General features: G+C 37.8%; 1 pseudogene; it reads left to right on the top strand.

The window, feature by feature from the left end:
* Positions 1 to 10,528: 10,528 nt before the first annotated feature.
* On the top strand, positions 10,529 to 12,932 carry LOC149175395 (subtilisin-like protease SBT1.5 pseudogene; annotated as a pseudogene).
* Positions 12,933 to 16,855: the final 3,923 nt, after the last annotated feature.

The following is a 16,855-nucleotide window of genomic DNA, read 5'->3' as shown; positions in this document are numbered from 1 at the left end:
GATTTTGTCATGAATATTAAGGCTGACATAAAATGGAGGAACACCTCCTTCTTGAGGTTTGCCATCAACTTCTGGTCCAAACAGAAGTTTAGGCTGGTCATCATTCAAGTTCACTATATCAGTGTTTTCTTCTATGTTGAGTACCTTTAGGACTTGAGACCTATACACATTCTTGTTTATCAGTTCAGTGAGAGGGATAGAAATTTTGAGTTTAGCAAGTTCATTCTCAATACTGAATGGTGTTTGAATTTTAAGTAGATTTGAGAAATCAACTCTTTCAGCCACTACTTTGGTGACAAGTTCATTTTGTTGGCTTGTGCAAGGGATATTAGTTTGGACATTTTTAGTAGAAACGTCGATGTCTTTCCTAGTAACATTCTCTGTGTTCTTATTTTCTGAACTATTTACATTTTTCTTATAGCTTTCAGCCATTTTATTGAGATCAAGCTCAATAGTATTCTTAGCAGGGAAATCAACATTCTTTTTGTTTGAGTTATCATTGTTTTTCTTACTCCTAAGATTATACTGTCTGTGAACTTCTAATATGGAATTCTCAAACCCATGTTTATAGTCATCAGACTCTTCAAATTCCAATTCTGTTTGAGCTAATAAGAACAATTCCTGTTCTTCTTGTGTAAGAAAAAAAACTATCCTCATTTGTCCCCATTAAATTAATCTGATTTTCCTCAACTTCTTCAACCACACTTACATCTTCATCAGCATAGTTTTCTTGAAATGGAGGTCTAATTTGTTGATCTAGGCCTCTTTGGTCTCTTTGTCTGATTTGTGGAGTGTTTCTTCTGGGATTTGGATTTCTATTCTGTGGAATAGGTTGGTTTTCCCTAGGGACACTTCTCTCATTCAAACTTATCCTCTCCATCATTCTTTCCATGGTCCTTACTAAAGAATCAATCTTAGCATCTACTACAGAAGTTGAAGCTTCTTCCTTTATTGTCACCCTTCTTTCAGTTTTCATCCTAGCTCTTTTTGCTTGTAAATTTTCTTCTACACTCATGACATCTCTTTGCATCGCTTCTAATGTTGGAGAATTCCTTTCCCTAAGCTGGTAGGACATATCTATATCAAATCCATCTGGGAACTTTATCAAGGCCAAATCCTAAGGTGGTTTAAGATTTATAGGTATTGCATTATAGGTATTGTTGAATCTAGCACAATAGTCCTGAACACTTTCAGCTACTTCCCTTTTAATATTTTTATATTCTGATAGAATCTACAGAGGGTTCTTCTTGACTTCCCATCTATTAATAAAGGTTTGGTGGAATGCATGGAGATCATTTATACTATATGTAGGCAAAGATTTAAACCATTTTCGAACTTCTCCTCCTAAACTTTGAGCAAACATTATGAGCTTAACACTTTCATCGTTTACCTCTTGCAGGTCAAAACAGTAGTTCATTTTATCCACATGTTGTTGGGCTGTTAAAGGACATGTCCCATCAAATAGTGTGATTTTAGACTAATAGTCTTGTGGCATATTAGCCAGTGTTGCTGGCGACACCAAAGGAGCATACCTGGCAGTCATGATTGGTGGTGGTGGAGGGCCACTTGAAGGAAGTTGAATAGTGGATGAGGTTGGACTAGTACTAGGTGGAAATGAGAGTAAATGAATTTGAGTAACCTTATGTTGAAGGAGGAAAGAAGAGGTGGGAATTATGGAGGAAGTAGGACTTGCTGATTGAATATGAGTAGGTTGAGATGTGAGGGAAGAAGCTGCTATGTTTAAAGAAGTAAATTCTACTGAATGTTGAGCTAAGCATCATTGATTTCAGAGGTGATATCTATCACTGGATCTTGTAAGGTATCAAAAAGTTGTAAGAGCTAAAGATCTGATTCAGTCTGTGAAGAAATTTCTGTCACTGGGCTCTTTGGTAAGATTGATGGATCAAAGATAATATGATCTTTCCAATTCTCTAATTTAGTCCTAAATAAGCCTTGTTCAAAGTGTAAATCAAATTGGATATCTTGAAAGGTAACAAAGTTTTCAAGGAGTGAGTTGGCTCTGTGAAGAAATCTGTTGCTTATCTAACTCTTAGTTCTAGGAGTTTTCCTTAAGATATTTTCAAGATTTTCCACTATGGTAGGAGGATTTGGATCTGGGTGGGATCTAGTAGAGATTCTTTTGGGAGCCAATGCTTAGATCTAAAACACAGACAAACTGAATATACAAAAGAATATAAAAGAAACCAATCTTAGGAATAATCTTATCATACAAATCTTTTGACTGGGTACTCTGAATTTGAAGGAAATAACAAATTTTAAATAATCCCTAGTATGGTCACCACTATGTTATTGCTCTATGATTTTTATTATTGGCAAAACAAAATCATAAAGGACACATCAAACCACTTAGGAGTCTAGGATCTAGCCCTCCTAGACTCAGAGAGGGCTCTCTTTGTATATTTTCAGATTTATCTTTATTTCCAGTGTTTTAATGTATTAGGCTAGCTATAATGGTGGAAGGGTTTTATTTCTTGATTGCTTGATTGTTTGGTTGTTTGGTTGGGGCAAGTCAGATTTAGATCTTTTCCATTGGGCTATGGAGTCAAAGGCTGGGTGGTAACATCAACTTTTCCAGAGCATTTGCAAGGCAAGCTAACTATATTTACTAGATCTAAAAGAAAAATGGAAAATGAGATGACAGAACAATGAAATGAGTAACGATTAAAAAGAAATTAATTATTTTTTAATCATACATCAGCAGAAAAAATTTAGATTGTAAACAAAGATAGAAGTAAGGTGCTCCAACAACATATCTTAATCTAGAATTTCTGTCTTACAATAAGATTTAATGATGCATAATGAATAAAACAGGAATATATTAGACACAGAAAGAAGACATCACCAGGTAAAAACAACTCAAGTATCTTGTAAACGATATTTTATTATTGATGCTCCAGCTCAAAAATTATAGTGCTCCAAAAGAAAGATTGTTCAATAACTCGGGTCCAACCCCTAATACTTCCAATGCATGAAGTATTTAACAAAAACCTACAATGATTGCCTTATACACTTGGCAATTTGTTATTAATTACAATGAAATAAAATCTGACTAATGTAACCATGAAGTGGCCACGATGAGAAAACTTGGACATCTAGTCCTCTTTTTTCGGGATTCTGTTGCTGAGAAATTAATTTTGTTGTAGTGGATCTGCCGACATGGATGGTGCTAACTCAGATCTACGTTGTCCCTTCAATCGTCCTTGTCTCGTTCCTCTTGGTAATCATAGAGGTCACTCCATGCTTCTTCATCTGGAATCTTGACCTTGATTAACCTGCGGTATATTTCATTAGCTTCAGTGTACTGTGCAAATGTGGGTTTAACTGCAAAAAAATTGCTTCAGTTCATGCTCGATATAAATTGGATTGTTGATATCTTCTAGCAATTCTTTTCCTGTTATGATGCCTTTAATATTAGAGAGATTAGCAACATCTTTGGCTATGCCTTGGAGCCTATTGACGTAATCTTCTCTGGCCATGAGTTTGTCATTAATAACAAACAAAGAAGGGAGAAATTTCTATGTTAAAGGCTCAATTCTATTGAAAAACCTGTTCACTGTCAGCTCTTTTGATTTTGTCCTGAAGAACATTGACTTGGGTTTCTAGTCTCTTGATTTCCTCAGCCCGAAGATTCATTCATTCCATGGACTTAGCTAGTTGTTCTGTACTGCTTCCTGTCCCTGTAGTAGTTGTTGCTGGAGTGGTTGTAGGAATCGCTATAAGAGGAAGAGCCTCCATAGTGGTGGTAGCACACTATGTTTCCTTTTCTTTCTCTTGTACCATCTTCTCCATTTCTGCTTCCATTTGTTTTATTCGGAGAGACTTCTCCATTATTAATTTCATTATTTTAGCCTTCTGACTCTCTGTTTCCTCTATCTCTTTGGTCAAGGGTTCTTTTGTTGTAGGCATTTTGAGCTGCTTCTTCAAAGCTGCTATGTCAATCTCCTTTTTCTTAATTGTTTCTTCTGTTTCTTTTACATCTAAGGGATCATATCCAATTATCACTACTAAGTCTTCCAAAGACTTAATTCTTTTGTCCTTTGACTGGAATGAAATATTTTCCATCTTTAGCTGAGATTGGGCATTTGATAAAGCCACCTGCATTTTAAACATATTCATAGAAGTACTGGTTAGAGTAGAGGAGATCATTTCACTTGTTTGTTTGTGCATTTCCAGCTGATCAATAGGATGAACGTTCTTGGCATCATACTCAAAAGAGGTCTGTTTGTAATCAACTGGAATTTTAAGTTTTGTTGTTTGTGCTTCGAGAAATGCCATATGCATTTTGCCTTTCTCTGAATCAAATGCTAAGAGGAGTCTGCCTTGAGAAGTTGCACTTTGCTTCCAGAATTGAGCATAAGTAGTTCTTTTCAATACCTCATTTATGATCTTAATTTCCTTGAAAGTGTCAAAGACGATCTCCTCCTTTTCTCTAGTTACATTGGTAGATGTGGAAACTTGAATCAAGTGTTTCCTTTCTGAGATTTGAGTACCAAGAAGAGATTGACCTCCAGTTGGGGATGAATTAGGAATATCACTGAGATTAATGACTGTTTGCTCTGGTTATTCCTTGCCTATGTCTATGTGATTCCTAGCTCTTTTTCTAAATTTCAATTTGAATTCTTTCATAGAAGTATCAGTCCCTAGTGGCTGATCTTCTCTTGGCCTTTTCCCAATTGCTCCCTTTTCTGGTTCCTTGCCTTTGTTTGATCCATCTTCTGTACTTTGTCTTTCCTGCTGCCTAGGAGTTTATGCATTTGAAGAAGAAATTACTTGTTCCTAGGCTTCTTGCAGTGTGTCAGGTATCCACTCAATCTGGTTCATAAATTTCTCTATTTCAGGCCTTTGAGTATGAATGTAGGGTGTTGACTTGTTCTTTACCCTTTTCTTGGAGATGATGCCCCATGGATCATAGGACCATGTAAAACTATGAGTGAACTTCATTTGCTTCAGTTTCTTGTCTGCTTCTTCACCTGTTGTTGTAAATGAAAGGACCAATCTAGGATTTGATCCTAAATTGTGACTTCTTTGCTGCTACAAAATGTATTTCATCTACATTGATCATCTGCCTGATATATCCAAGTGAAAATATCCTCATGGTAAAAGGGAGTGGTTCCTTCAATGGTAGGAGCCTGCATCATCTGCATTATAGATTTGGCATCAATGGTAAACAATATGTCTCCTTCTGGGGCTATCATTGCCCTTTGCTGTGGGTTATAGCATGAGTGGCATTTTCTGATTAATTCTGGGTGGCTACACGTTTTTGGAAAGATATAGAAAGGCAAATTGGTGTCCCAAAGCCCTATGTCATCCACTTCATCAACAAATTTATCATCCCACCAGTAGTAGATGTCAAATAGATTAAATTATGAGAGTGTATCATGTATTTTGAAGTATCTGTCTATGAGTGGAATATGGTCCAATTCCATTGGTGGGTGCACCATTGGATTTAACACCTCCTATTCTTTCTTCTTTGGTGGCATGGCTGTCTTCTGCAAATTTTTTAAACCTGAATTATGTTGAATTTGTAGTTAAACTACAACAGAAAGGGATGAGAAGAAATGGGAACTCAGAGAAGGAAAAAGAAAAGGGATTGAACAAGAAGCATGATTCAAGAAGGGGAAAGTTTGATCAATGCAGAAAAATGGGGCCTTCTGCAACTGTATTGTTGTGTTAGTGTGCTCACTGATTTCTCTGTGTATTCCTGGATGAATCTTGAATTGCACCTATAAGTAGAGAGAGCACGTTAAAATTTGTAAATGGGTGGGGAATGGTGCATTTGTAGTTTTAGGAGTGTTCCCGTTGGATTGGCCTAAAGTGGCGCGGGTCTGTTGGCAAATGGTCCAGCCAACTAAATGCGTAATGAAATAGCACGGGAATGGAGGTGATAGGTAAATGGAACAGAATGGCATAGTGAGGTGGAAAGCTTGGTGAATGGTCACAATGGGGGAAGTGGTTTAGTGAAGGCGGAAAGCACTTTTCATGGGGCCCTTGGAGTGGTAAGTGGAATGAGTGGGTGGGGTGCGAAATCCAGACATTGTGACATGTACGTGACTTGAAACCACTAATTTCGGACCCCCCCCCAGCATTAACATTTGGAGGTTGAGTTGGGGGGGGGGGGGCGCAGTCATATGGGCCGTCAGATCATATGACGGGTGCGGAGATTAGATGAGAGGTGAGGGGTGGGTAATATTCAATGTGATGGGTAAGTGAGTGGTGGGGTAGGAGAATTAATAGGGGGTGGAGTATAGGAGTATAAAATGAAGTTAGGAATAATGATATGAGACTCCTTTCCCTTCTTAATTTCTTTTCCCGACATTAGGAAAAAACATGACTATGTCATAAAACTTTTTTTTTAAAAGAGCTTTTCATGTCTTTTTCCCTTTGTAATTTTTCTCAACCTACCTACCCTTATTTTCTAATCTAACATTTTTTCTTTTTGCATTTGCAGGGTGCATTTGGACTTGCAGACCCTTTTTCATTTTCTCTCTTTTTTTTTTAATTTCTAACCTACTCTATCTCTTATCTCTCCTATTGGCCCAGATTGAAAAATTGAACCAATTTGATTTCTACCTAGCTACTGATTTTGCCAAGCTTAAATTGTTTGGCAAATCTTTATTTTCTATCCTATCAATAGAAATTGAAATTTTTTCAATCATGCTTAGACTGTATGAATTAAAAAATATTTGGGGTTTTCTTTTTTTCTTCTGTTCTTTTTTTCTCTCTCTTTTTTTTTTAATATACCCTCCTTTCATTTTTATTTTTTTTGTGAAATAAATTGAATATTGAATCTATGAAAAATATGAAATCTGCCAAATACGAGATATTCAATGACCTTGAGATCGTATAAATTATAGGACCCTAATAGGTTATTCACAATTTCGTTGGCCATGACTAGGGTTTTCTAAGTTTTTGCTTATTCGATGTAGATTCTCCATAAATATCCAGAATATATCCAAAGAAACATGCTTTGATACCATTATGATTCACAATTTTTTTTTGTTATTCCACTGGTTAGTTCATCACAACAGATATGATAAATCTATACTTAAAATTATGAAAATCTACATTATTAGGGTTTATTCCTCTTTAGATTTATGGATCTATATATTTCTATTTATTGTGTATGCATGTAAATTAAAATTTATGTTAAAAATAGAGAAAAATGAAATAAAAACTCATGAAACCACATTTTACACAAGATATATCCTAGAAAACCCTTTCGAGAGAGAACTAGCTCGAAGGTGAGGTCACTTTTCTCTCTTTCTCTAAATAGAAAATGAGCATGAAAACCAAGAAGTAAGGCTTATGGCTCATGGGCTACTACAATGTAGAAATCATCTTTTTATGCTCTCTGCCTATCTCTCTTGGCTACTCTGCTCATATATTGAAAAATTGCTCTTGAAAAGAATGGAACCCCTTTTCCTCCTAGTGGCTCGGTTATAACACAACCTAATAACCTACTAATGGTTAGGTTTGACTACCTCAACTCTTATTGAAAGTTAAAATATGGAATTTCCTAGAGTCTTATTCATCATAATCACATGGAAAGCCCCTTTTCGACGAGTTAAGGGGGCTAACATGGAATCCTCTCAAATTATGGTGGTGAAAATAGGGCAAAACTTTTGCATACAGATTTTGATTAAGGTGATTCTTTCACCGTTGCAAAGGTATCCAAGTATAGAATACAAAAAAAGGGTGCATCGTCAAAGCTACAAAGTTTACCCCCAAAAAATGTCATTTGATGTCTCAAAATCTTTCAAAAGGTTTCATACCCCATTTTCCCAAATTGGGTCCCATTGGTAAAAATGGTCCTGTGGGCTAATTCCTCCACTTTTTCCACTCTAAAAGCATTGAGATGGACAAAAAAAAAATCTAATGATCTAATATGAAACACCATGACATCAAATCTCATCATATCACTTGCAGGAATTGAAGCTTGGTGGCGAGGATCACAATCATTTCTCTCAGCCACCCAAGATAAACCTAATATATATATATATATATATATATCTATATATAATCTAATTTAAGTTCACTAAATAATGTATTATTCCCTTGCTTTGTGAATAAGGGACCTACCTCACTTAGCTACTTGACTACTAAATTTTATAGAGGTATATAATCAACGTAGTCTAACTTATAGATGAAATGGCCTTTTTCGCGACATTTTTTCTCGTTAATTTTAACCAAAATCCCATAGAGATTTTTAAAAACTTGAGTTTAAATTGTTTAATTTGTATAGTTCAAGTGCCCCAGGGGTCTTTTAGGGTGCTAAATCAATTTATGCATTCAAAAATGTGTTTTAAACAACAAAAAATATTGAAATTGTATTGTTGGATTTTGGTGAATTCCAATGAAAAATCTATTTCGGCTATAAGTTAGACTATGCCTATATAATCTACCCCTTGAAAATATAATTATCATTTTATTGCATCAATTTAAACCTTATTCATTGTCGTATTATTCTACATTTTAGAGTTTTTTTTATCATAATCTCGCGAAACCATTTTTGACTAGATTGTGATTTTTGTTATTTAAAATGATTTTTTCAATTCAAAAATATATTTAGCACCCTTAAAAACCCTCAGGAACTTAGATGCTACAAAATTCATAGCTCAAGCTTGTGATACCAACAAATCCTAGCTAGATTTTGGGTAATTTTGATAGGAAGATATGCTAAAAAAGATCCAAAATGTAAAGCAAATTCCTTCATGCAACTATTTAATTTAAAATTAGTAGAGGTATATAATGGAATGGGATGTACAAACCTTGTTATCCCCTCCACTAAGTTTCAATTCCTGTGGGGGACATTTCTCTAATCACTTTTAATTAAAATCCAACAATATTTTTAAAAGCTTGAGTTTAAGTTGTTTAATCTGCATAATTCGAGTGCCCCCGTTTTTTTATCTAATTGATTAAAAAGTTGACTAATTCAATTAAAAAACTATTTTATTTATAAATATTTATAAATAATAATTAAATTCATTTTTTAAACATTTTACTATTCTTAAATGGCCTAGTCTAACTTATAGATGAAATAACCTTTTTCAGCAAATCTGGTGATACAATTTCAAGCAAGAATGTGTTTTTTTGTTGTTTAAAATATATTTTTGAATGCAAAAATGGATTGAACAACCTGAAAAACTCCTAGGGTACTCAGATTCTACAAATTAAATAATTTAAACTCAATTGTTTGAATCTTTCATAGATGAACTGTGTAGGAGTTTTCCCTATCTGACTAGAAAGTCAATAGATAACCAGAGAAAATGTTGACGAGACCTATAAATAATGAGAACTTGGAGAATAGAATAATGATCATAAAGAAGTGAATATTAAAAATAAAATAATTAACTATCCAATGATAATGAGACTTGGAGAATAGAATAAGGAGTTGTTTTTAGTGCGACTTTTTGGAAGCTTTTCACCTGGACTTTTCTTGTCCACCTGCCCAATAGAAGTGCCCTAGGGTTTTTTTAGGGTGGAGAATCCATATATACACCAAAAAACTAGTTTAAATAAAAGAAATCAAAATTTCACCACATTTTTTCGAGCCGACATCAGAAACTCCAAAAAATCGCACCGAAGACAACTCCTATAATAATGATTATAACGAAGTGAATATTAAAAATAAAATAATTAACTATCCAATGGATAAAGATTAAAAGTGAAAAAATAATAAAAGTAAAAACTATTTGAAAACGGTCCTTTTATATATATCTAATTATTATTTTGCCAAAATTTTGTTAAAAATAATTGGAAAAATTACAGTGAAAAGGACTATTTCTATATTTTTTATTAATTAATTATTTTTTTAAACGAAATAATATATCATACCATTTCTCGATTCGATTTGTACGTGTAATCCTTATTTTGCCAAAGTTTTGTTAAAAATAATTCAAAAAATATAGTGAAAAACTATTTCTATATTTTATATTAATTAATTATTTTTTTTACGAAATAATATATGATACCTTTTCTCGATTTGTACGTGTAATCCTTGCGCACGGGCCAAAAATAATATATAATACGTAAACAAAATCTAAACTTTAATAAGTCATTAATAATTACAAATAAATGAAATTACTTTAATGATTACATATCAATGCACAACCCCAGATTCAAACACTTAACATTACCATCCATTATTATTTTTTATTCCTATTTTAATTTAAAGATGTGTTTACACATCTTACGGTGACCTCAAAAGGGCAAATGGTTACCTTAAACGCAATTAATTAATTATGGAAATTAAATATTACGTGGATTTTAATACCGTTGACCTAAAGGTTAGATTCTCATGGTCATTTTAAGTGTGGACATATCCCTCGCCCCCTTCCATAACCCGGACAGGCACACCCTAACATATTATTTAATCACAATGGTTAGTGGATTAGTGTTCTAACTATTTGAGAAGGCAGTGTTCCAATTTGACTATCATTAAGTCTGAATTTCTCTTCTATTCGGTTTAAGGGTTGCTATTCTGTAAACTGGTTAACCTTAGATTGACATGGAGGAGATGAAACAGAATTCTACAATGGGTTCCCATGTAATCTCATGGTCCTTGTTATTGGTGTTGTGCCTCTCTCAACTCATGGTGCTCGGATATGCCAGCGGTGTGCGCAAGACATTCATTGTTCGAGTTGACAGGAGCTCAAAACCTAATGCCTTTTATACGCACAAGCACTGGTATAGATCAACTGTTGCAGCTGCTGTCAAGGCTGCCCTCAAAACTGAATCAAGCACTCGTATGGATGCACAACGAGACCATGCTCTGCTGCTTCATGTTTATAACAAGGTGTTGCATGGCTTCTCGGCAAGGCTAACAGAGGAGGAAGCTGCTCAGATGGCTAAAACACCCGGCGTTCTCGCCATGTTCCCGGATCGTGTACGCCAGCTCCACACAACGCGGTCCCCGCTTTTTCTCGGCATTGACACGCGCAACGGTAGTGGCCTGTTGGCGGAGTCCGATTACGGCTCCGATGTTGTGATCGGTTTCTTGGATTCCGGCATCTGGGCAGAACGGCGGAGCTTCAGCGATCAGGGCATGGGCGCCGTTCCCAAGCACTGGAAAGGCAGATGCGACAGTGGGGTCGGGTTTCCCAAGTCGTTGTGCAACCGAAAACTGGTGGGAGCGCGGTTTTTCTACGAAGGCTACGAAGCGATGTATGGTCCCTTGAACCAGATTGACATCCGTTCCGCGCGTGACACGGATGGTCATGGCACACACACCGCTTCCACTGCCGCGGGCCGATATGTTGAGGGAGCTAGCATGATGGGGTACGCGCAGGGAATCGCTAAAGGAATGGCGCCCAAAGCACGTATTGCGGTCTACAAGGTTTGTTGGCTATCTGGCTGTGTTGATTCTGATATATTGTCTGCGCTCGACAAGGCGGTAGACGACGGAGTAAACGTTCTTTCTCTGTCTATCGGAGGGCTTGTTGGTTCTTATTTTAATGAGCATTGCAGTCGGCACCTTCGAGGCGGTGAAGCATGGGGTGTTCGTTTCTGCATCAGCGGGAAACGACGGTCCCAAAGCTTCGACGGTCGAAAACGTGGCCCCCTGGATCACCACAGTGGCGGCAAGCACTATGGATCGTGACTTCCCCGTCGATGTCCGCCTTGGCAACGGAGCGATCATCGGTGGCGCGTCGTTGTACAGTGGAAAAGGATTGAACCCACAAGGTCTGGTGCCTCTTGTCTATGCTGGTGACGCTGGTCAGGAGGGTAACAGCAACAAATCCTCGTCCTCCCTCTGCATGGAGGGCTCTTTGGATCCCAAGGTTGTCAGGGGCAAGATCGTGTTGTGTGAGCGTGGGGGTTCTGCCAGGGTGGCCAAGGGGGCCGTCGTCCAGAAGGCTGGAGGTGTTGGAATGATACTTTCTAACAGCCCCTTTGATGGAGAAAAGCCTATGGCCGACGCCCATCTGCTTCCCGCTGTTGCAGTGGGCAGCTCTGGCGGGGATTCGATCCGCCGATACATCCAATCTACCAAAAACTCAACTGCCGCTATAACTTTTCATGGCACTCAATTGGGGCTTAAGCCATCTCCCGTCGTAGCTTCCTTCTCAAGCAGAGGGCCCAATTTGCAAACGCCTGAAATTCTGAAACCCGATATAATAGCCCCCGGTGTGAACATTTTAGCTGCTTGGACCGACGCGGTTGGTCCTACGGGCCTCCCATTTGACAGCAGGCGAACGGAGTTCAACGTAGCATCTGGGACCTCTATGTCATGCCCTCATGTTAGCGGTGTCGCCGCGTTGCTCAAAGGAGCGCATCCCGACTGGAGCCCCGCCGCCATAAAATCTGCTCTTATGACGACTGCTTACACTTATGACAATCTGAACAAACGCGAGGTGGCAATGAGAGATGAAGCCACAGGAAATGCTTCCACACCTTTTGCTTTCGGTGCCGGTCATGTGTATCCTCAGAGAGCTATGGATCCCGGGCTCATTTACGATCTGGGCGTCGATGATTATGTCAACTTTCTATGCACTCTTAATTATACACAAGAAGAAATCATGGTTATCACCCGCACAAATGTTACCTGTCCTGCTCAAACAGGACAACCTGGGAATCTCAATTATCCTTCATTTTCTGCTGTTTTTTATCAGGGCCAGTCTTCTAACCTGTCGACAACCTTCATGCGAACGGTCACCATTGTTGGTCCTGCAATTTCAACTTACACGGCCACTGTGACTGCTCCAACAGGGGTAGAAGTAACAGTGGAACCGCAAATACTGAAGTTTAGCAAGAGAGACGAAAAGTTGAGCTTCACGCTGAGCGTAAAAGCCAACCCTCTGAAATTTTCCACGGGAACTAATTCAGACACAGTCTTTGGGTCGTTGGCTTGGAGCGATGGCAATCACGTTGTACGGAGTCCAATTGCAGTGACCAGACAGCAACCATTTTAACCATTGCTCGTTTCTTCTGCTACATTGTTTTTGTATTTTTATGGTTCTATTAGCCATAACAGCCAATACCGAAGGGTAGTTTGGTTACTTGCTTAGCCGAGTTGAAAGGTATTTCGTTATTTTGTCACCCTAGACGTGAAAGCATTTTGTCGTTTATTTTTCCTTTAAGCATCTTCGTTGTCAATGAGATTTCCTGTTTTTCCGGGGCAGTTGATAACAGTTTTCTCTGGATGTATTATGTTAATCACAGTAGCAAGTACAAATATTTGAATGATAGCATTTTATTTTATTTTTTAAATATGATAGGTTCATTTTAATATATATATATATATATATATATATATATATATATATTAGAGTTTTTATTTTATTATAAAAATTAAAATAATGTTTGCATAAATATTTTTAAATTTAATTAATATGTTGAGAAAAATTTAATATTTGTAATAAAACAAGATTTTTAATCATGAATGTTTATCATGGATATTATTAACTTCTAAATATGTTTTTTTGCCATACCATGGACCCACCGAGAAGAGAAAGATAGAGAGAGGAAAGTAGAAGAGGGAAGAAAATCATAATACCACAAGCTAATACCATGGGCCATCTATGCTTTTGATATGGATCTAGGCTTTTAATTATTCTGTTACAATACCATGGGCCAATACCATGGCTTATCAATAACACATTTTCAAAATCAAAATATTTTACAAATACTTTATTTTAATTTTATTTTATAACACTTTTTAATTAAATCTAAATGAAAAAAGGTTATAATTACTTTTGAGGTATATCTAAACCCTCCATCCTCATGAGTATACTAAACAAAGTGACTAACAATGATAGAGGAAAGATTGGACATGATTCTTTTAAGTTTTTTATTATTGTATCTTTGACATGTTTGATCCAAAATATAGGTTTAATATTTTACAACCAATTATATATATTTTAATTTAGATATACAATACAATGGGATCATATTTAAGAGAGAGAGAGAGAAAGAGAGAGATGGAGGGGGAATAGAGTAGGGGAGAGAGGAGGAGAGAGGGAGGGAGGGAGATATGGATTTGGAGTGGGAAAGAGAGGGTGGGAAGAACAAAGACATTGATAGATAGAGGTGGAGAGAGAGAGGGAGTGATAAGGGAGAGATGAAGATGGAATGAGGGAGAGAGGAGATGAGGGAAGGGAGAGAAAAGGAGAAGATATAGATAGGGAAAGAAGGGAAGAGAGAGATACAAAGATATAGATATGGAGGGGGGAGAGAGTGGGGGAGAGAGGGGGAGAGCAAGAAGGAGAGAGAGGGAGATAGTGACAGAGCTTGAGGGTGGAGAGAGAGTGTGTGTGATTGGGGGAGACAGAGGGAGGTGGAGAGAGAGAGGGAGTGATAAGGGAGAGATGAAGATGGAATGAGGGAGAGAGGAGATGAGGGAAGGGACAGAAAAGGAGAAGATATAGATAGGGAAAGAAGGGGAAGAGAGAGATAGAGAGATATAGATATGGAGGGGGGAGAGAGTGGGGGAGAGAGGGGGAGAGCAAGAAGGAGAGAGAGGGAGATAGTGACAGAGCTTGAGGGTGGAGAGAGAGTGTGTGTGATTGGGGGAGACAGAGGGAGGTGGGAGAGAAAGGGAGAGAGAGGGGGGAGAGAGAGATGGAGTTGAAAGGGGGGAAGAGAGGGGGGAAGAACAAAGACATTAAGAGATAGAGGTGGAGAGAGAGGGAGTGATAAGGGAGAGATAAAGATGGAATGAGGGAGAGAGGAGACAAGGGAAGGGAGAGAAAAGCAGAGGATAGAGATAGGGAAAGAAGGGGAAAAGGAAGACAAAGAGACATAGATATGGAGGGGGGACAGAGGGGGGAGCGAGAAGGAGAGAGAGGGAGTTAGTAACAGAGTTGGAGGGTGGAGAGAGAGTGTGTGTGTGATGGGGGGGAGAGACAGAGGGAGTTGGGAGAGAAAGGGAGAGAGAGGAAGGAAGAGAGAGAGGAGAGAGAGAGATGGAGTTGGAAGGGGAAGAAAGACATAGAGAGAGAGGGGGGGAGAGAGATGGAGTTGGAAGGGGAAGAAAGACATAGAGAGAGAAAGGTGGAGAGGGAGAGGAAGTGACAAGAGAGATGGAAAGACGATGTGTGTGAGAGAGAGAGAGAGAGAGAGAGAGAGAGAGAGAGAGAGAGAGAGAGAGAGAGAGAGAGAGAGAGAGAGAGAGAGAGAGAGAGAGAATGGGAAGAGAGAGAGAGGAGGGGGAGAGAGAGAGGAGGGGAAGAGAGAGAGGGAGAGGGAGAGGGAGGGAGAGAGACATATACATATGGAGAGAGAATGTATGTTTTGGGGGTGAGAAGGAGAGACAAGGGGAGATAGAGATATTGATGGAGGGGGGAGAAAGGGAAGAAGAGAGAGGCAAAGAGAGGGAGGGATGAAGAGAGATAAATGTGGAGAGAGAGAGTGTATGTAGGCTGATATAGAGAGATAAAGAAGGAGAGACAGAGGGAGCTATATATATATATATATATATATATATATATATATATATAGATAGAGAGAGAGAGAGAGAGAGAGAGAGAGAGTAACATGTGTTTAGGGGGCTGAGATAGAGAGACAAATAAGGAGAGGTGGAGGGAGGTATAGATATAGATGGTGGGGGCGAGGGAAGAATAGAAAGATAGAGAAAGGGAGGGAGAGGTGGAGAGAGAGAGAGAGAAGGCGAGAGGGAGGGAGATAGACACATAACGGAAGGTGGAGAGAGAGGGAAGAAGAAAGAGACACATAGAGACAACACAGACATAGAAGTTAGATCTAGAAAGTCATGACTATTTTTGTTTTTCACTAAAGTAGATGTAATTATTTCAGTCAATTGCTGATTTGTAATCTTATTTGATCACTTGCACTAGATGCATTAATTTGAGTGTAGATGTCGATTTCTAATCCAATTTAATACCTTACACTAGATGCATTGATTTCAGTGTAGATGCTAATTTCTACTCCTATTTGATTGTTCGCACTAGATGCGTTGATTTCAATGTAGATATTGATTTCTAGTCATACTTAGTCGCTTGCACTAGATGCATTGATTTTAGTGTAGATGTCGATTTCTAATACTATTTAATACCTTATACTAGATGCATCGATTTCAGTGTAGATGTTGATTCCTTCTCCTATTTCATTGCTTTCACTAAATGCATTAGTTTTAGTGTAGATATTGATTTATAGTCCTATATGATCGCTTGCACTAGATGCATTGATTTAAGTGTAGATGTTGATTTCTGATCCCATTTAATACCTTACACTAGATGCATTGATTTCAGTGTAGAAGTCGATTTCTAATCCTATTTAATACCTTACATTAGATGCGTTGATTCTAGTGTAGATGATGAATTCTAATCCTATTTGACCGCTTGCACTGAATAAATTGGTTTCAATGTAGATATTGATTTCTAATCCTATTTGATTGCTTGCACTAGATGCATTGATTTCGTTGTAGATGTTGATTTCTAATCCTATTTGATTATTTGCACTAGGTGGATTGATTTTAGTGTAGACGTTAATTTCTAATCCTATTTGATTTTTTGCATTAGATGCATTGATTTCAATGTAGATGTTGATTTCTGTTTTGGTGCAACTAGACGTATGATGTGTATTAATTTCAAAGTAATTAGATTAATAGTGTGCATTGATTTTAGTGTAAGCACATATTTTCCCCCTTCATCTATATCTCTATCTCCCATTGTATCTCCTTCAATATATGTCTGTCTCACCCCCCAAACATACACACTCTCTCTCCATATCTATCTATCTATCTCTCTCTCCTTCCCTTTTCCACTCCCTCTCTCTCTCTTCCCCCTTTGTCTCTCTCTCTCTCTCTCTCTAACAATTCTCTCTCCATATCTATGTCTCTTCCTCCCTCCATGTCTTTACCTCTCTCTTCGTCCCT

The sequence above is a fragment of the Pinus tabuliformis genome, chromosome 4_1 (assembly GCF_031772625.1).
Source record: "Pinus tabuliformis cultivar Carrire ecotype Pingquan chromosome 4_1, CPIR1, whole genome shotgun sequence".
In the NCBI taxonomy this organism is placed as follows: Eukaryota; Viridiplantae; Streptophyta; class Pinopsida; order Pinales; family Pinaceae; genus Pinus; species Pinus tabuliformis.
This window is presented reverse-complemented; position numbering and strand designations above follow the sequence as displayed.